General features: G+C 42.9%; 1 protein-coding gene across 13 annotated transcripts in view; it reads left to right on the top strand.

The window, feature by feature from the left end:
* PALM2AKAP2 (PALM2 and AKAP2 fusion) overlaps window positions 1-21838 on the top strand; it is a 267852-nt gene that overhangs the window by 159157 nt on the left and 86857 nt on the right. For 2 of the 13 annotated variants that reach the window (XM_065046397.1, XM_065046393.1), the window contains exon 1: window positions 9197-9399. The exons of 6 other annotated variants lie outside the window; for them this stretch is intronic. The gene's annotated coding sequence lies outside the window, so the exon portion shown is untranslated. Of the gene's footprint in view, window positions 1-8704; window positions 9012-9139; window positions 9400-10123; window positions 10201-21838 lie in introns of those variants that run through there. 5 more of the 13 variants (XM_065046396.1, XM_065046395.1, XM_065046399.1 and 2 more) reach the window with 5 other exon arrangements.

Genomic DNA, 21838 nt, shown 5'->3' with positions numbered 1-21838 from the left:
AAAAAGATCAGCAGTAGGCTGAAAGAGTTTGTCTTGCAGAGAAAAGGATGCTGCTCTTTTACTGGAATATTTAGCAGAGATATAGAACTTCAATTTGTTCTTTCATTGGTTTTATGAAAGCTCGTACCACCAAAGAACCTAAAGTGAGCCCAGGAAGCTCTGGAAAGATTAATTAATTTCACTGGACAGCTGCTTAAAACAAAACAAAACAAACAAACCACAAACAAACAAACATACAAACAAAAACACCACCCCCAAAAAAACACACCACATAGGTCCAGGATGCAACCCCTTTCCTTCATCCTTCCTCTCGATCCACTGCCATGAATGTACTGTGCCCAAAAACTTAACAGGTAACTGAAAATGACAGAGGCATTAATAGTTCTGGCATTCTGGAACAGTTTAAAAAAGAGATGCTCCTTCTGCACAGTGTGTGTATCTGAGGCGTGTGAGGCCAGACAGCAGAAGACCCTGGTCACCTTTCAAAGTGTATGCCTGTATGGCTTCATATCTCCTCCTCCTTGACCCTTCAGGTAGTTTAAGTTGTATCTTGATGCCATGTCAGCCATGGAGGTGTGCTGCTGAAATTCAGAGGTATTTATGCAGGGAAAATCCAAGCCAAGTTACAAACCAGATTCAGGGAGTGAAATAGTTTATTTTCTGCAGCTGATGCTTCCTCAGTTGGCTTCTGCCAGCTCTTATCACCGTTTTTCCCAGGTCGTGCTCTCCATCCCTGGTCATTGCCATGGCCCGCTTTATGCAGAAGATAGAAGAGCTGGGCTGGGTAACAGAGAGGAGGATCTATCTGAGTTATTGAACTGCAGGTCACAGCACACAGCTACGAGTTCATTTTCAATTATGGCCTCTGTTAATTGCTTTCAAGTATGTCTTCATATCATGACCGAGGCAGGCAACATTGGTCAGGGAAGCCAGAGGCTCGTCAGTCATTGAAAGTGATCAGAGCCATTATGTTTGACCTCTGGTGCTGTGATTTTATTTGTGCGGCTTTGCACGGGAACTGTAAAAGCAAAGTAACAAGACTGTCAGGCTATGGCACCTGTGCGAAAACATGCCCACCTGCCTTCATCTCCAAAGACAAACAAGATGGCCTGATCCAGCAGTATGTAAGTTAGACATTAAAATGCACAGCAGTTTCGTAATGCAGAGCTGGATTTCCATAAAGAATACTGTGGATTTTTAATTAGCCAGCCTATAATCAGCCTGCCATATCACCTCATTACAATTTCAATTTGCATGATTTCACTTCTGCTGATCAGAAAATGCTGTTAAGCTAAGACTTTGGCTTACTGCTGGGAGAGTCAGTCCTTCAGGCTGGCCACAGGTTTAGTCATTGGGCCTGTTCCCTTTCTAATTCAAGAAAGGAACATATCTTTAGGAAACTGTCATATTGTTTGATGGGAAAATCTATTATTTGAATATTATCCACTTGTTTCTGACTTTCTGAGGGCCTGCAGGTAGGCTTGATTTTTTCAAACATTTCTGGTATTGCCACCCGCCCTGCAGCAAATGACCCATCCCAGCTGGAAGCACTTGACACTATTGCAATAGTAACTACTTTTAGTAGTTACAGAAATGGTTTTCTGTAATATTATTTATCAGCTTTTGATTCCCTTATCTCCTTTCTGGTACCAGAAGTTTTGTGTAATGCTCTTTTCTGCTCATTGCACTTTCTTGTACCAAACAATGCCAGTTCCTTAGCTCTTTCAAAATCCACCTATCTCTCCACATATTCATTTGTGAAGGGTCTTTTTTGCTGATTGCAACCTCTACTAATCCAGGCTCCTTTCCCAGTTTCTACTTCCTACATAAATCCATGCAGGTGTTTCAAAAAAATAGTCTGTTTTGTCTGCTGCTTTCACTTCTCTTTCTCTCCCAATAGATCTCTTTACAAGATCTACTCAGACCTCTTGAAAGCCTCTGATCAGATTCCCTTCATATTTTGTCTCAGCTGCAAGTCCTAAGTCCCCACCAGGCTTAGTTTCTGCTAATCGTTCTTCTCATTTGCTGCCACTTCAGTCTGGCCTCCTGTGTCTCCCACAGCTGCTTATCTCCCTTGTTGTACTCTTTTTCCTGGGGTGACTCTGACCCCAGGTTTTGCTGCAGGGGCAAATGTCTCTGCTCCGCAACACTCACTATTGCTTACATTTTGATAACATCTACCAGCCAGATATGAAATCATTATGTTGAATGAGATAAACTTACTAAAGGAAAGCCTGTCTCTAGTCGAGGTCTCAGTAAACACTTCAGACCCATCTGAGAGCCATAGCATTAAAAATTTCCATCTCTCTCTTCCATCGCAGTTTTGATCATTAATGGCAACAGAATATTTCTGTGTTATCTTTGTTTGCACAACTGGAATTTGTAGTTACATTTAAAACTCAGCTCTTGCAAATACTAGAGAAGTTGAATACTCACTGAAATACACTGTGTTTGGGTATTTATGCCTAGATATTCAAACATTTCTGCACTGTATATTTTGTGAATGGGCTTCGCAAACAATTTTATTAACTCTACAGGACTTTCTTTTAACTATGAAGCCTAATGTTTTTAAGCTGCTGCAGGACAACACTGCTTTATTCTCTGTAGACAACTTTATTCTTTGTCTTGTCATTTTTATTGTTCTAGTGGTAGTGAATAAAGTCCTGCATCTGTTCCTCAGGAAGGACTTAATCCAAAGCTCATTGAATGCATTGGAAGAGCCTCCATTGGGCTTTGGATCAAGCTCTTTAGTTCACAAACAAATGCTCTTTGTGAGAATATGCTATTCAAGTATTGTACAGAAGAGTTACAGAGGTTCCCTATTTCTAAAATAATGATTGCTCTTTAAATCTTTTTTGTTATGCCCATTTAGTTGGAGGAACAATATGCAACAGTGCATAATTGTTGAAGTACTGTAGTCTGTGATTATCTTGCCCCAGTAGTTGATATAAATGTTGAATATGTAACGCTGTGGTAACAAGTAGTGCTATATTTATACGACTCTTCCTATGTACTCAGTAATTCAGAAAATATACACTCCCTGCCCCTTAGGCTCAATCAGGCAAGCTGGACATGGGCAAGCCACCTTTCAGGACTGCCTTATGTCGATGTTATTGATGAAGCAGACTTGAAAGAAGGATTTGCAGAATGAAAGAGAGATACTACTGAATGGGATTTTTTTGTGCACTTAGGAAAAGGAACAGACAGAAAGGAGACACAAAGCCCGCAGTAGGGGGAAGAAACACAGGCTATTGTGGAAGAGGGTACAAAGAGACTAAGATAAGGCAGGAGTAATCAAAGCAGAAACATTAGCTGGGGTAAGACTGTAAAGAGCTTTAAGTGAAACCTTACAGCTCCAGATTTGCAATGACTGCATTTTCCATGAGAAGGAGGGAGAGACATGAGTCAGTCATGCAGCGGTATCCCCATGAGCTGCAATAAAAAATATTCTGCCTTGCAACGTCACAAGCACTGACTACTTCTTTGGATTTCTTGTGGAGGGAAACTAACAGTTCTCACGAACCAAAGAGAACACGATGCCAGTGAAATTTGGCTGGTTTTGCAACTGAAGAGCAGAGTAACTTCTTCACGTGGGCGTAGATTACACAAACAGTTACTACTGGGTATTACTCCTGTGACAGAATTGCTTGCAGTAAAATACATTACGCTGTGTGGTAAGTGCTGGCAGGGCTGCGCATGTAGTTTATAAGCTGATGATGACTAAAACAGTTTATGGAGCCAGTACTAAAACATTACTCACTCAAGGAGTCACATTCAAGTCAATGAGATTACTCATGTAGCTAGTTGCTGATAGAGATCTTGCCAAGCTATCCTACCACATAATAGATGTGTGTAAATGAGCAAGTTAGTCAGCCAAATAACTTCAGAAAATAATTTTGAAGTTCACACTACATTAGAATTCAACCCCCCTAACCATAACTGAGATCCTGTTATGTTCTGCAACCACCCACTAACAGGCAGTCACTGTCCTAAAATTCAACAACTCGTATAGTCAAATAAGGGAAAGTGCCTTGTCTTCAGTCACATGGTATATCATCAGCAACACCAGGAATAGAACAGGGATCTCCAGTCAGCTCCCCACCAGCCTCTGTAATACTCAACATTTCATCTCCGTACTGAATATAAAGCATTTATGAATGTGACCTCCAAACTTGCCACAGCTCTTCTGCTAACTGACTGATGGATCTCTGTATTCATTAGTTTCATAAACGCACAGAGAATACATAGAAGCACCATTTTCATCTCACACACGTTACTGCAAGCTGGTGCATTCCTCATTCAGCTCATCTGCATGTTATTCTGCAGTCAGAGAAATAACTAGAACCACAAGGAAAGGAAAATGAATCTAATCACAAAATTTCTGACAGCTAATCTGAGACACTGAAATATCTGCATCCCAAGCAAAACTAATATTTCATACTCAGTGAAATTCAGTGTGGAGGCTACCAGATCACACATCACCTTTCAGGCCTGCATTTCATTTTATAAATGCTATAGAAGTGCCTGGCATATCCAGCATCATTATCATAGTATTTTCCTTCCTTCCTTCCTTTATTCTGCACTGCTCTCAGCATCTTTGGGAGTTCATGGAGAACAAGAACAGTGTGCTGGGCTATAAAACAGTAGCCTGAAAGAATTTCTTCCTAATAGGAAGAGGTATCCCCTTTGAATTACTTTCCATTTGAAGGTTCACTGCATAACAGTAAAAAATCTGCCTCACTGAAACTACGCACAAAGTCCCAAAGTAAAGACTCTGAGTAACTCCTCTGTCCCCTGGACAAAGCAGGAGCAGCAGATACGGATATGGCTTTGCTCTCTTCCCTCCCTACTTCTCTCTCCTCTCCTTCAAACATCTTTGTATTTCATTTCCTTCTCTTTATCTCCCCATCCTGAGCTGCCCTGTGTCTCTTCCCCTTCCTAACTCCAGGCACTCTTTGTTGGCAATGGCTCTGTCCTCTTTCTGCTCACATCTGTACAGAGGCAGATTGTAAAGTAGGTCAGCCTATGTGGAAGAGGAAAAAAAAAAGAGTAGAAAAAAGAGCCTTTTTGTATAATAACAAGGTCTCACATAAGCATGTGGCCCAGTTGCCAGAGGTGCTGAGTGTCTGCAGTTCCCACAGACTTCAGTGGCACTAGTCCTCTTGTCCACAGCCGATGTATATAGAAAAATATCTGCAGCTTTGCAGCCCCCTACAAGCAGAAGTTTGGATACATCATCGCACTTCCTTGAGCTTTCCCAAGAACGTCACACTAATCTCAGGATCTGGTTTCATAGTTTTTTCCTACATGTTCAGCACAGCCATGGGATGTACATCGGTCAGTTGTTGGAGGAGAAATGAGGTAATGCCGGGGGTGACATATCTCTTCAGTTCAAAGAGCACATAAAGAAGGCCTGAAAGTGAATGACAGGTGAATAACTCTCATTCAAGAGCTAAAAATAACTACTCCTGTTGACAAATATTGGGTTAATGCAGCTGATGTTTATACTTTTCCTACTTTCAGAGTTTTTAGGACATCAACTAACCTTCCAGTTCACTATTTAGGTAAAGGTATTTTGGCTTCACAGTAAAAATTACGAAAGGCTACACCCCAGCAAAGATTAATGCTTTCTTCCCCCTTCCTGAAGCCCTCTGTAATTACAGAGCATTAACAAAATACATCACCAAACAAAACTTACGATTTTTATTCTGCTGTTGTAACTTTTGGAAGTGCAAATTAGAAGTAACAGGAAAAAATCATTAAAATATACACAGTGAAATCACATTTGATTTACTCTGTGGCATATTAGTTGTGCTACCTAGTTGATACTAAGTAAAAGCATCCCTGTCATAAGAAAAAAAAATGAAATGGTATCAGTGTCATTTATTATATCGCTTAATCCAATGGAGCAAAATCTGTGCTGCAGTCATGCAATTCAGCTCAATGCTGTGTGAGGCCAGTAAGCAGGAGAGGAACAGAAGACAATTGTTGGAACAAAAGGGCAGAGGGGTGGGAACCCAGCAAGAGGAGCTCTGAAGCTGCCCCTTTGGTGGTGCAATATCTTTGGTTGCTATGAATATCACAGGTTTTTCTCTACAGTGCAGTACTGCCAGTCTCCAAAACTTGAGGCCTTCAGAAAGCATGAGACTGCACTATACTTATTTTAATTATGTTTCTGAGGCCTGAAGGGGACCTTTCTGTGGGCTTCTGAAGTAATTTATTTTCCTCCCTCCCTTCCTCATGATCACTGGCTTACTCTCTTTCCAGCAGCTGAAGTTTCTAAAAACCCAACAAAGACAGTCAGATCTGTGAGACATACAAAAGGGATACAATCCCCGCTGTCGTCCTCCTCCCTCTCTCCTTCGCAGCCCCACGTTGCCATTTGGATAGCACGTCTGTGTGTGGGAGCGCGGACTCCTGCCCCCGTGGCAGGCTGGTGGGCACGAGCAGCGATGCTCGTCCACGCACGGCTGCTGCAGCAGGAGCCAGAGGCGCAGCTTTCCTTCGCTCCCTGCGAGCGGGCTGAACAGAGCAGTGCTGCGGTTCTAGCGCGTGCCCTGCACAGCTGCACCACATCCCAGAAGGACAAAGGGTACGTAGTCCTGTCCGTGGGTTTGCAGACACTCCTGGTGTCCAGGAATATTAATTCCTGGCTGGTGCAGCTTAAATATCCCTGCTCAGAGCTGGTCTCCCTTCCTCCTTCCCACACCAGATGCTAGTGGTGAGTAAAAAATACGCATTAAAAAAGGCCATACTTGATCCAGAGAATTTACAACAAAGTATGAAAAAAAAAATAAAACAATAGGCTGCTGATAAAGATAATGGTGAACAGTTCCCTGGGTCAAAAACCTTGCTGGGTTTTATTCTGCACCATACTCCTATGTGCTTTCAGACACATACATTTGCAGGGAGGGTTGTGGTCACATATAGTTAATTAGTAAAATAGCTTCTTACTTACATTAATAGCATCAGCTTGCAGAACTGCAGTTATGTATGTGTGCATCTGTGTCCTTATACCATTAGCTTTTATTATAAGCCTTTCTCACTATCATGGCATTCAGGTAGCAATGTGCAACGTGTGAGCATCTGTGCCCTTGAGTTCTCACCCAAGGATGCAGCAGCTGAATTATCAACAGCACCATGTAACCTCCTATTTAAAACCTTAAGAGGGAAGAGTGGCAAATGTGACACTAAATTTCAATTCAGACTCTGAAGAACCAGAGGTTTGCAAACCTCATGCCTGTATTATGCAAACAGAGAGATGCTAATTGGGTTAGAACTAAAGGACACTTTGGATTAATGCAATCTATCTGAGAAGAGTCAACATTGCTTCTGTAAAGTCCTGCCTTAAACAAACTTCTTGGAGGTCTCTGAAAGGGTCAACAAAACTGTGGGTAAGGGTGGTCTAATTTCCTTACCTGACTGGATTTCTAAAAGGCTCTTGACAAAGGCAACTAAGCAGCAATAGCAAGAAGAGGGAAAGCCCTGGTATAGCTCAGTAATTAGGAGATAAAATGCAAAGTACCGGAATAAATAGCAAGTTCTCACAATGGAGGGAGGTGCTGAATGGTATGAGGTTCTCAAAGGGTCATTGCTGGGATGTGTGATGTTCAGTGTACTCATATCTTACCTGGGAATGGAATGAAATAGCGAAGTTCATCAGCGGTATTAATTTACTCAAGTCAGGGATAAGAATAAAGACTGTGAAGAGCTTCACAAGGACATCAGGAGGCTGGCTAGGCAATATAAGAAATTCAGTGTAGGTAAATGTAAAATTGTGCATATGGATAAACAGTATTTTAAAATGGTGGGCTACAAGCTGCCCATTGCAGGAGTAAAATCTCGGGATTATGACAGGCAGTTCCTCAGAAACATCAGCTCTGTGCTCAAAAATTCTTCATAAAACATTGTTAAGAAAAAAATGTCATGCCACTGTATAAATCCACGGTTTGCCCACATTTTAAATATTGTGTATTTCTTCATGTCAAAAAGGATCTGTTAGATCAGAATGATGTTCAAGAGGGTATCAAGAATAGTAGGTACAGAACAGTGCAATGTATGGACAGAGGTCCCCATAAGCAATCTGCAGCTCTTCAGCCAGGAGAAGAAAAAGATATAGAAGGATTACAGCGGAGGTCTGCAAAACCATGAGCAGCTCAAAGAGAAGGTTAGGAGCTGTTCCTCATCTCTATCACTGATGGTGAGGGAATAATCAAGTTCATATTGAAAACAAAAGGTAGAAGTTCTTCACAGGTAGGGTAGCAGACCAGTAAAAATCCTTGTCAGAAGCAGAGAACCACAGCATGGTTGGGGTTGGAAGGGACCTCTGGAGATCACCCAGTCCAACCCACCTGCTAAGGCAGGTTCACCAGAGCAGATCACACAGGAATGTGTCCAGGCGGGTTTGAATGTCTCCAGAGAGGGAGACTCCACAACCTCTCCAGGCAGCGTGTTCCAGGGCTCTGGCACCTTAAAGTAAAGAAGTTTTCCCTCATATTCAGATGGAACCTCTTGTGCTTCAGTCTGTGCCCATTGATTCTCATCCTATCGTTGGGCAACACTGAATGAGCCTGGTCCATCCTCTTGACACCCATCCTTGAGATATTTATAAACATTGATAAGATCCCCTTTCAGTGCATAGAACCTACTGTGAATGCTGAAAGGGGTTTAAGGAGACAGTCAAGAAGGCCATGGAAGTCAGCTCTGCTACATGTATTTTATTAAAAAATAAACAAATAAATAAATAATCAGACCACACCCATAAGCCGAAAAAAAACAATTAAAAAAAAAAACACAAAACAAACGAAACACAAAAAAAAACCCCAAACAAATAAACCATCACCACCGCTCAACAGCAAAACCACCCGAAACCCACGTTTCAGGAAAGCCCCGGAGCTGCCCCGGAGGCGGGCCGCGCTGCTTCCCGACGGGGCCCGGCCCCCCCGGGGCTCGGCTCGCTCTCCTCCCGCCACCGCGGGCACCCGTAACAGGAGAGGGCTCGTAGCCGGCCGGTAACCCGACCGCGGCGGGACGGGGAGCGCGGGGGGGATGTGCGGAGCGCCCGCGCTGGGACGGGACGAGGCGGGGCGGGACGGGGCGGGCGGCGGCTTTGCCCCCCTCTTCCTGGCGTCGGCGAAGGGGGCGGGCGAGGAGGGAAGGGGAGGAGGGGAAGGAGGAGGAGGGGGAGGAGGAAGAAGGGAGACCCGACGTGCAGGGGCTGCGCGCGGAGCTGGCGGCGCACGCTGCGCACCGTCGGAGCAGCAGCGCGGTGGAGAGGTACCTCCGAGCGCGGGGCTGCGCCCGTGTCCGCGCGTCCCTCTGTCGGTCGGTCTGTCCGTGTGGGTGTGAGCGCGGCTCCTGGTGCGGAGAGAAGGGAAGGCGGCGGTGGCTGCGGCTCCGGCAAGTTGTGTCTGGCCCTCGGCGGGCTACAGGCGGGGGGACGTGGTGGAAATGCAGGGGCGGTGGGAAGCAAAGCCGGGTGGGGGAGGCAGAGGGGCGGTCGGTAGAGATAAGGCGCAGGGGAAAGGCGAGGAGGGAAGATAGAAACGCAGGGAGGGAGAGGCGAGGAGGTGAAGGGAGAATGAGAATGCCGAGAGGGGAAGAGGGAAGGGGTGATGCTGGGGGGAGCGGGTTGCTGCCCTTGCCCTCACCGCCCCCCACAAGATGTCCCCGCCAGCCCCGCGCCTGCGGGACCCTCCACGCGTGGGGCTGGAGGGGCTGGCGGTGCGGGGGACTGCCGGACAGGCCGGGGGCCGGGTACAGAAAGCCGGGTCTATGCGCGCATCCCCCCAGGTGGGGAGCGGCTCTTCCCCCGCCTCGGCTGCGGTTTAGGGGCGCGGGGGGGGTCTTTGCAGCCCCCGCTGGGGGCGGCCGCTGTGCGCGGGAGCCGGCCGGGCTGGGGGCAGCCGGGAGGGGGTTTGGTGAGATCCTGAGAAGCCCGTGACGTAATTATTTTTTAATCAGCATGTTTTTTTCATGGCCATCTCATTTTTTCCTGGACTCCCCTTTTTGAACCGAAAATCTCCCGTATCTTTGTTCCAAGTCTGTCTATTTTTAGACTCCTCAGTAATAGCGAACCATGAGTTTTAAATATTTTATTTCTTTTTATTTGGCTTCTGCTTAGGACCACTGCAGTGTAAACTTCTCCAACGTTGGTGTCTCTTCCTGAAAAGTTGTTGAAATTATTACTGAGGTGGGCAGGTAGGCAGCTACTGTGGATATCAGTTTTTTGAGTTACTGATAACATTAATCATTAGCCATAAAGAGCAGTCATCATATTGAAGTTTGGTTTTTATATTAAGATGAAACGCCTGTCAGCTCCCAGAAGATGTACATTAGGGCAATGAGTACCAGCCTAATGTTAGAAGAGAGAGAGCTGATCCCCCAGTTGTGATTTTACCAATTAAATAAACACGTTCTTTTATTTTGAGCTGTGATTAGCAGCTCAACGTTGTAGTGATATCCTCTGGTTCTAGCATTGTCTCACAGCTCTGGTATGTCAATTTGTATTCATGCTGTGTAAGTGTTTTGCAGAGGTTTTGCGTATCTGACAGGGATTTATTTCACTTTCACAATTACATTTTCTGGCCTTACCAGCCTCAGGAACCCAAGGAAGGTATATATGCATCACTATCTGTGGTAGTATGTATTTCTTTTTTCTAAGAAGTACAAGTTATTTCATGTATTTTTAGATCATAGCTTTTATGTCCCTGCACACAGCAGAGGATGAAGTTATTACAGCTGGAATTGTGTTGATATAAGTGTATTCATTGTAAGTATTTCTGACCAGTTAGTATTGAGTGGTTTTTATTCATTTTATCTTAATTTTATATCTGAGTGCCAGTCCACTTGCTGCCCTTTGATACACTTTGCCAAAGTAAGTTTGCACAAATTTAAAATGTTACATACAGATATTGTCTTTAGATAACTTATGCATTGTTTTTCACATTAGTTTTCAAGCACCAGTCCAGAAAGTACAGATCCCAGGTGAGCTCTTAAGTAAATTAAGCCATATTTATAGATGTCTTATAATAGTGCTGATAAGTAGCGGCTGGTAACTATTTTACTTCTCCGTGGATGTGCAGCTTCTGTACCAAGGGGTGTGTGCGTAACTTCCCAGTCCATTTAAATTACTCAAAACTCCTGTTGACTTTAGGCAGAGTTTTGGCTAAGTGAAGAATACAGGATCATATGGCTTACGGCATGAAAAGTATACCCAGCAGAATCCTGAGCGGTTTGATGTATACTTTGATCATGGGCTAAGTTAATCCACGCCTGGTTGGTTTTGTCTAAACTGCAAAACTCACTTTTGCTACTGGAAACACCTGCTGACTTAGCAAGTGCTATTGATATTGCATTTATTGCAAGACATGAAGAGCCACATAATGCAACATCTAGAACAGTCCCTATTATTACCATTCACAGCGTGATTTTTTCTCTCATCAGTGTGCTGTGGTTCTGATTCTCAGGCAGTTCTCACTTCATTTGACAAGCAGTTGATTCATTTGTGGTTGTGGGGTAAACAGGTTTACTCAAGCTGCCAGAATTGTCTTGTCTTTTTCTCACCTCCTTTAAAAAAGGTAAAAAGCTTTGGCGGCTGCTTGTCCCCGCAGTCTGTGCTGATGGGGCACATCTTGGGCTCAGCCTGTTGTTGGGCTGCCTCTGTTTCTTTGATACAACTTTTCGTCGTGTGCTTCCCGTTTCTAGGCTGACTTTTTGTGTTTATTTCAATGCCAAACATTACTGAAGGCACCCTAGCAAAATTCTGGACTCACAGGTCATTGAGGAAACGTCCTTTCCAAAACTCACCCACTAGAAGCAAGTCTGTTTAAATTGATATGAATACACTTGTAATTCAGATTATCTAAGAAAAAAAAAAAGTTGGCCTGCTTATTTATGATGACACTCACTTACCTGAGTATTACGTTTGCTCTGTAGAGTGATGTTCTTTAATTGACTGCTGACCTAGATCGCTGGAGTACAGCTATATAAAATTAAGTTTAATTATGAAATATAGCAGCAGCACTGAATGAGTGCCAGCAAATGCAGTTATATCTGTATGTAATTCTTTTTGAGCCGTATGCCAAAATAGTACTTCGTATCAACAATATTGTAAGTTATTTCTCCTTAAAAAATTGTGAGACTTTGGGTTGCATTGCTCTGGTAAATTAGTATTCCACATCAGTCTGTTTCATGCTTGTGAAGGATAAATATGAATTACTTGTGGCAAGACGAATGCAGTTGAGCAAAGTCCGTACTCTATGAACTCTCCTGTCTGGGATTCTTCTGCTGTCAAGAACATACTTCACAGCACAGCTTGATGGAGGTGGACCTGGAGAATGATTCTGTGGCTTAGTCTTCAAGGAGGAAGCAAACGTTGTGGTCTTCTGTCCTGGAGTAGGTCAGTTAGGGCTGGTTTTCATCTCAGACATCTGAAAATGAGATTTCCGGTTTGAGCTGGTAAACTACCTCTGTGGTCCGCTTCCGGAGAGTTGGTCACCTAGTATATCTCAGATTGGGAAGATTTTTTAGAATAGCCTGATGGTAACCCGTCATCATAACCATTGTGGTTGACTGCAGGAATCTAGATATTAAGATGTGTTGCACACAGTGACTTTAGGAGACCGCAAAAGTATCTCTCTTTTTCCTGAAAACAAGTCTCAGTGCTCAGTTCAGAAGTTTCCCAGATGTAAAATGGAACTCTTGTTTCTTCCTTTTTCATCTCTACTTTGGAAGATCTTCCGGGCTGTTTCACAGGCTTCACGCAGGCACAGGGTGCTGAAACTGTGATTTCAGCTGCTCCTGGAAGACTCATCCTATTTTATTAGAAAGTCATGTTGTAACCACTACTCAAAATTATATTCTACAGAAATCTAGATTTTGTCATTGCTTATCTCTCAGATAATCATATTCACAGTACTTGCTTGTTCTGGTGTTATAACAAAATGAATAAAAAAGAGAATACATTTTCCATGTTAAAATTCTGGGTTAGCAGTACAAATTATGGGCTTATTTTTGCTGATGAATGATCTTCAGTAATCCATTACAATTGTAAATCATGATACCCTTAATTTTAAAAACAGATCCGTTGACTTAATAATTGATGAGAGTTCAGAGTTTCACTTTTTGTTTATTTGATGACAGTAAGATACTGGGTTTAGCAGAGAAAGCAAAACTGTGCTTTCAGAGTAATTCTTCAGAAATGTCATAAAAACACTTAGATGTAACAAGACTCAAGTGTTATATCATTTGATATGATACTTACATGCAATATACTGCAAAAGTGAGAATTGTCCCTAGATATGGTTTAGCAGGGAGAGTTTTTTTAATTCCCTATTAATAACACAGAAAAACAATAAAGCATTTAAAATAGAGCAAATTCCCTTCAAAACATGTACATCTTCAGAAGGGTTAGGAGTCTTACTTTAAAAGACCTGTGTGAGCACTTGGGAAAACTTTGGTATGTGCTACTGAATCATGAAAGTGTGTCCTGTTCATTTTAGAATTTTCTTTCCAGCTTTATCTAATGTGACTAAAGAGATGAATCATGTTCTAGGAGAAAATTATGTTTTCAGATATCTGGATATTTTTTTTTTCAGAATCTGTTGATTTCACTGATGTCTTTTGTGTCTCTGGGTATCATGATTTCCGTCTTCTCCCATGTTCTCAGTGTTAAAAAGGAAAAATAACAGAAAGTTTTCTGTGCGTAAATTGCTAGATTCACATCACTATGTACTTTCTCGAAATGTTTTTGTATTGCTTCGTATAACATCTGTTTGTATAATATATGCATGAATCAGGAAAGCTTTTTAAGGGTGTAGTTCTACGAGTAAAAACTGGCTTATTTCTGTGTCATTTATTCTGTTTCTAGCAGCTAAAGTTTAACAGTTTACTAGAGTAGTGAGAAAAACTGTCTCCTGCCTTAATAGTTGCAAAATACCTTTAAACTGGAGGCACATAAGAATTGTATTGGCTTAAACAGAATGAAAAAAAATCGACAAAAACACCAAAACCACAAACACCACTGCCTCAATCATGGAGTGACTTATTAAGCATGTCAGTTTGTGCTGTTGACTGGGCCTGGGTGCAAATGCAAATGCGCACGAGGACGTAAGCACCTTCCTTCTTAACAGCTCCTCTCGGGAACTGATATTTGACATCACAGCTGTTATTTGTTATCCAGTAAATCCAAGAATTCAAGTGGACATCTTGTGCCTCATTGTTTGGGGCAGTGGCACCAGCGTTGTTTGAGCTGAGCTTAGTAACAGCCATTTTTTCCTCAATACTCCAGGGAAAAACACGTCGCCATCTGTGTACATGCTTGGAGTGCCCTATTTCTGTGTCTTGTTGAGCATGGGGCAAGTTTAATAGTGCCAGTTGAGAATAATTCTCTAATAAGATTGCTAATACACAACCCAGATCCACCCATCTTCAAAAAAAGTCACTTTTAAGAAGTTTTCTTTTATTTTAATAACTCTTCTTGAGCAGGCTTCAGGATGACAGTAGTCCAGAAATACGAACCAGCTGAAATGTACACCTGTATTAGCATCCTGCACCAAACCCCACTGTCAAACTGATTAAATCAGTATAAAGCTATTAATAAAGGTTGCAGTTTTGCCACAGGAAAAAAAAAAATATTATTTTTGTTAAAGCAGGTGAGGTTCAACCAGCAGTTTTTGTACAAAACTTTTGCCTCTGTAGTTTTTTTCTGTTAGGAATTTATCACAGTGTTCCTGTGGCTTTGTGAGAAAGACAATGTGAAGCCAATCTCAAATCTTTAAATATTATTCTGTCAACTTTGCTTGTAAATAGGTCATTTGATTTCCCGTTTTAGAGTTCCCCATTAGCTTTTACCCTGCTCCAAGAGTGAGCACAAGAAAATGTTTTTCTGGTGGTAGTCTGGAGAACCTGCATGTTATTATGGAAAATACTATCAATAACCCCCTAGAGTCACTTAACCTGATTTTAAAACAGTTGAGGTACCTGCCAGGTGAAGAGGCCATTGTGGTTTGTGCCGTGGTTTGATGTTCCAGCTGTCCCTGTGCTTTCAATACGCATGTTGCTGGCACTTCTTGTTCTCACCAAGGAGAGGAGGACTATGGCCCACCAAAGTCTCAAGTAAGGGTTGGAGGACCAGGTGCGTGAGGAGGAAATGCAACCACAAGAGTTCACATGCGTTCAGGTCTCAATGCCGTATTGTTCCCACTCTTCACGCAGCAGGGCAAGTTCCCAGCAGCTTTGTTCTAACATGGCTTGAGTGAGAGTGACCGAACCCTTTGTTGTTCCTCACTCCTGCTGGTTGCCATCATCAAAAATTCACGTGGAGTTGTGGTCTGATTCTTTCAAGTCTTTTCCCTTTTTCTGCATGTTTGCGGTACTTTCATGGAATCATTAGGTGGGAAAAGTTCTTTAAGGTGATGAAGTCCAACCATAAAACTGTTTATGACAATTCTATATTTTTCTATTGTGAAAACAGTGGAAATACTGAATATACTGAAAGTGGTGTAATCAGACAAATTGTTTTGGTCATTTAGTGAGATCCAAAGAGCACAGAAGAACCTGTGCTGGCTTTAGATGCTGTTGTTTCACCCTGCAGGAGCCCGAGTCTGTTCTGCATCCATTCCGTGCTTCCACAGTGCTTCACATCACTATCTTTGGGCTGGCTGTAGTTTGTACTTCCTTTTATGCTCTTCTGGTTCCATTCCTGGCTTTGTTTAACTTAAAAATGTCAAACAGAGACATATTAGCTTCCTTCATGTATCTTCTTGCCAATACAAGCTTATTCTTCTGCTCTGCTCTGCTTCTGGTGTCCATGTGAGTCCCCTCTGAATCCCCAGTGAGCAGCAGCTCTGGGGAAGCAGAGCAGCAGATAGACTTTTGGGCAATTTTTTTTTTATTTGAGTTATTTCACCTGAAATGCTTTAAAAGAAGAGCCTGGAAAAGTGCCTGTTCGCTTTCTGAAAATAGAGGACTTTTAACAGCATTTTTGATGGGCACTCTGAACAGCCCTGTGCTGTGGCATGTTTGGCCTTCTGGAGCGATATATTTGTTAAGGCCCAGATTTACGCTCATTGTAGTGTTTATCAACTTTATCAATTCGATTAATGAGAATAAAGATGACATGGTACCCTCAGATCAGAATTTATATTGACAGATTTCTAGGGAATAGTTCCCACTTAAAATTAAAAATAACTCTTAATTAGTTGACATTTTTGGCCAGGATGTATTTTAAGCCCTTAAACTTCTTGAAAATATTTTTCCATCTCATTAATTTAGAGATAGCAGCAGGGAGCTCAGGTAATTTTGAAATTTCAAGGAGGATCAGCCTTGGGGAAAAGAAAAAATAGTCACATTTGAGGTTGTCACCAGAAAGCTGACAACAGCTACTGGCGCATTTATAGAGGCCTAGGGCCAGTCTGTGAAACTATTAGCACATATGCATAACTTCCCATAATTTAGCTTGAGTTGCAGTTTGTTCCACAGAGGTTTTGCTTATTTCTTGGAGGTGGGTGAAGGTATGACAGTGACCAGTGCTATGTTCCATCCCAGGTAATGTGTTGATTGAGCCAAACTGGAATTGACTGGTACATAAGCCAGTCTTTCAGAATTAGCTGTGCTGAAAGGAAGAGCCTGTGATAGAATTATTGTTTCTCGTAGGGGGATGTCTTGGCTAATGTCTTTTTGTCAGATGTCATCAGATGCCTTCTGCTCTGAATAAAACGTTTTTAGGTTATTCTGCCTCTCTTTCATTCCCCGGGCCTCTCCATAATTCAGGGCTTTCATCTGTATAGCAGCAGTGATTTGACAGCAACAGTTCTTTGTTCTTCCTGGCTCCTTGTGAGATATTTGGGAAACCCAGAAGTTCAGCTCTTGGGCATGTCCTGCCTACTGTTCTTGTTGACTCTGGCAAGTCAGTGTATCCTGCTACTCTAGGTAAAGGACATGACTTCTCTGTGGCAAGCTGGATAGGTCTTGCATTAAACCATCTCCTGCTGGAAACCTGCTTTATTTCTGGAAGGAAAGGATGATAAGACTGTTCTCTTGCGTGCTCCAGGACTCTGGATTATCGCAAGCGTTTTGAAGGGAAATGAAGCCAACACCCTATGTTCTCGGAAGTGTGTGTTGTCAAAAAAGGGACTTTCCAAGACAGCTGAAGTGGATATTGCCAGTTGATCATCATTTGCTTGGGATGTAGATCTGTGGGGGTGCAGGAGAGCATGTGCATGGTGTCATTTTCTGCAGAATGGAAAGCAGAATTAGGATCCTGCAGGTGCAGGTGTTCCAGTGGGTGTGTCTGTCATCATGTTAGGCACCGGTAAGCAACCCAGAGGCAAAAAAAAGAGGAAAAAATATGTTAGGAAATCTTGTCACATCAACAGTGCATATTTATTTAAAATACTGGTGAGTGTGAAAGGAGAGTGAGAGGAGGTTACTTATGCCAGTGTTCATTAAGCTGAGAGCCAGATGGCATTTAAAGCCGTGGCCAAGTTGAATTGGCCAGAAGTCTTCATCTGCAGATGAGGAAAGTCCGAGAGAATTAAAGACTAAAGCACTTCTACCAGTGAACCAATGTAAAATGTGCCACCTTTCCCTCCATGTTAGCCTTGTGACACATGCCAGCACTCATGCTACGGGGCATGGTTGCTGGAGGGCGGCAGGGTTGGGCTCAGGTTGTGCCACCCCCGTCATTTTTGTGGGAGAGGTTGATTGCTCAGTGCTTTGCTCATTGCAGACACTTCTGCAGAAAAAGCATGAAACATGAGAGCAGAGGTCTGGGCTCACACTTTTCTGAGAGGGTTTGTGTCCCCCAGGCACAGGTGTAGCTGCTGGTCCAGGCTGGAGGAGTGAGCAGTGAGCATCTGAACACCAAAATGCTGCGTTACCTCTGTGAGTGCTCTGCCAGCTCTTTCGGCTGTTCATTCTTAGGTGCTTTGAACTTAGAAGGAATGTAACAGCAATGCACAGTGGTACAGCTGTATTTTATGGATAGGGACTGACTGTGGTTAAAAGGCCTCATGGACACGTGTGCTTTGCCCAACATCCCACTGGCATCAGCCGTCTGTCAGAGTGCAGCTGCGCTGGGAAATGCATCATGCTATTTAAATCTTCTTTCTAGTTGATGGAGCTAATGAATACTTTAATTTCCTTGGGAGGTAGAAGGGAGGTGGGGGGGGAAATAAAAGAGGAGACACTGCAGGACTTGCAGTTCTTATTGTGGCAAATGCGAGTTTGAAATAGGGTACATGAATTTTTTAAAGAAGGAAAAAGCGACCCACTTTCACGGCAGGAGGACTTCACTTCGCTAGGAATGATGTCAGGATTTTGTAGTGTCTTGATGCTTTAATTCTTTAAGAATGTGGTGGTGGGCTCCATCAGCAGAGGAAATCCATTGTGGTGGGTCACGTTGATAAAGTTTCTCAGGCTTTTCCTGGATCCTGAGTATTTTAATAGCTGGACAGTATGGAAACAGGCCTGCACTGCTCTGTTGCATTTTGTGTTTGGGACTGGGTGATGGGTGATATGGTTAGCTCTGGGTTGGTGGAACAGATTTTGTGTGTATATTCTGTTGCTAGACATCAGTGAACTGCAAAACAGCGAACAGTAATAATTCATGCTGTAGAACAGTATTCAAAGTTTACTTTTTCTAGTAAATTGAGATTTACTTGGATTATGTGGGCTTGGTATGAGCTTGCTATAGATGATGTAAATTTCTCCAGAGAAAAAAAGTCTCATAAAGAGAATAAAACCAAATCCTTCTTTTCTTCAGCTTACAAGAAGCACTAAGGAATGAGTAAAGTCCTCTTATTTAACTGAAGAACAGCTTCACTGATAAGAATTTTTGGCTTGTTAACTTTTTGGGTTTTTTGGTTTATTTCTTCTTTAATCTTTAAAGTTTCAGAACAACTCCTGGGCTGAAGAGTTAAAAACTAACAAAAACATTTAGATTTAGAGTGTATTGTAAAGATCAGAAGAGTCTGTAAGAATGTCTTCTCTGGAGCCTTTGTTGTTCTTGTTCAAACACTGAGGTTTATGCCCTTCTCTGAAAAGCTCTGGTAAAAGCCACTCCTCCTCTAAAACACCAAATTACTCAAGCCCAAGGCCTAAGCTTTCAGTAATGCCAATGGGTATGGTTTGGCAAGAGAAGACCCGATGATTTTTCTCTGTGCCAACAAACACAGATGAACAGAGAAATATGTTATTAGTCTCTCAGTATTCCTGCAGTCAGTGTCAGTGTTGCCAGAGGTTTTTTTGGTTTGGCTGTTGCAAAGATAACAACAAAAAATTAAATGTCTGTGGAGTAGCAGGACAGGGTCCTACTTCTGAAGCCTGGGGAGGAGGTGTGGAGATGAAGGTAACATCATCTCCCTGGAGCAGGTGACTCTGTTCAGGGGACTGACCAAGACATTGCCTCAGCTAAGGCAATGGTGTTGGCTCACATCCTCACTCAGGAGGAGCAAGCAGCTCTTGCACCAGCGTGTTGTCCATTCTGGGTTGCCTTTGCACTGCCTCTGTTTTCCCTCCCAAATGCCAACATCCCCAGTCTCTTGTACTGCAGGGCCAGCTGTCCTCTCCCTCCACTTTTAACCTACTTGTCTTGCAGCCACCTCAAAACTTTTTCTTCTTTCAGTGTTTTATGAGTTTCTCTTTGAAGTGTTTGCTGGCTCTTGGTGTCAAGGGCCCAAACGAGTAAACTCTATCTATCCTAAATCCTTCCCAGCTCTGGTCACTGTCCGATCTATATGCGGTTGAGAGGAAGGTTGATTCATTTTGTCCAGGGAAGTGCTCTGGGTGTTCAGTTGACACTGGAGATGTCTTATAGAATCACAGAATAGAACGTAGAATGTCTTGAGATGGAAGGGACCCTCAAGGATCATCAAGTCCAACTCCTGTCCCTGTATGTGACAATCCCACAGTTCACACCGTGTGTCTGAGGGTGTTGTCCATCTGTTCTTGAACACTGTCAGGCTTGGGGCCGTCACACCTCCCTGGGGAGCCTGTTCCAGTGTCCAGCACCTCTGGGTGAAGAACCTTTTCCTGATGCCCAACCTGAACCTCCCCTGGCACATCTTCCTGCCGTTCCCTCAGGTTCTGTCACTGGTCACTAAAGAGAAGAGTTCGGTGCCTGCCCCTCATCCCCTTGTCAGGAAGCTGCAGTCACCGTGAGGTCTCCTCTCAGTCTCCTCTTCTCCAGTCTTGCTCACGGAACCTGTGTGTTTAGCAAGTAACAAGGTATGTGACAGGAGCAGTAGGAGAACCCACCAGTAGATTATCAGCTGAACCAAATTCTGCCGCCAGGTGTGCACCCACCAATGTCGGTAAACCCCAGCGGCTGGGGAGAGTTAATACAGATGCGGTGGTGCAGCAGAGAACATTTTGACCCTTGTCAGCATGGCAGTCCTTCAGTCTGATTCACCACAGAATTAGTCGCATTGTACCTTAGACCTGTTTGACTGAGTTACATTTTTGCTCCCGAGATATTGCCTGCATTTACAAAAGCCTTCCTGGAGTGCAATTACCAGACAAGTCTTTTCACTTTGCTGATAAATCCTGCATCTGTGTTTTTGACATCGGATATATATAGATGGCATGCATAACACTCGTCCAGAACACGAAGCCAGGAGGAGACCTTGAAGGCTTGACCTGACTCTTGGTCTCCTCCCACAGTGCTGTTTCCCCTCACAGAGGGCAGACCAGGAGCAGCACTGCCATGGTTTTGGGGAGGAAAACCCCAGCCTGACATATCTTCTTCAGGGGTTAATGCAAGCAACCAAAAAGCTTAATTCATCCATGCCTTTCTGTTTCATTCTGGAGTGTTACTTTCCCTGAAACGGCTGTGAGTTACTGCGTTACCACTGATTATTTCAAAGGAAGAGCAGAGCTTCCCAAATAGGAGCAGTAGTTTGCTTTTTTGCTGTTGGTGGAAGTTACCAAGACAAGCAGCATCAGAAAGCTGCTTCAGAAATAGGTTTTCACTACAAAAAACCTCTTAAAGGAAATTAGTAACGGTAAAGATTTAATTTTTGTTCTTAAATTCTTGCCCTTGCATGTTGCAGCATTGTTGCTGCAAGCCAAACAATTTATTCACGGCACTTTTTAACAACCAAAATTAAAAAGTTATTTAGGAATCCCTGTTAGTCCAGGCTCATAGCGGGAATGCTGCCCATGTACTGTTATTTTCTCCTTGTAGTGATAAATTTGGCACTCTGTCAGAATGGACTAAGCTATTTCACTACTTTTATTAATGTAATTGGGTGAAGTCATTCATGCCTTTTCTCACTTTTAAATCCAAATTGGTCTGGTCTTGTGTTTATACATTGCCTGGATCTTCTGTGAGCGTTGTGTTGGTACTTTTACTGAGGTTGGTGGGATTTCATATTTCTTACGTGACTGAGGCTTTTCCCTCTCATATGTATGTGGCTTTTTTTTCCTTTACAAAATTAAGTCAACCTGCTGGGATCTAACTCATTGCATAGAAGGAAAAAATGTGAGATGTTTCCTGCAAACAGTTGATGACAAAGTCATTGTACTAAAGCTTGTTGAAAAGGACCTTTTTTTTTTTTTGAAGGTGGGAATAAAGGAATTTCCTCCTCCACCCTGCTGTTGTTGAGCTGTAAACTGATATTGTTGAGAGGGAAAAAAGTAGCAAGGCTGTAGTTTTCCTCAGGATATTATAATGGGATTTTAGTGAAAACTTTTAAAGATACAGCTGTCAATCTAAAGGTTTTAGCAATTCTGTTCAGAATTGAGAAATTTTTTTTTTGCTTGTTTTTAATTTTATGCAAAAAGACATGCTCTTCTGAAGATTCAGCGATTCCTCTGGCTTGTTTTATAGTTCAGT

The sequence above is a fragment of the Columba livia genome, chromosome Z (assembly GCF_036013475.1).
Source record: "Columba livia isolate bColLiv1 breed racing homer chromosome Z, bColLiv1.pat.W.v2, whole genome shotgun sequence".
NCBI classification, from domain to species: domain Eukaryota; kingdom Metazoa; phylum Chordata; class Aves; order Columbiformes; family Columbidae; genus Columba; species Columba livia.
This window is presented reverse-complemented; position numbering and strand designations above follow the sequence as displayed.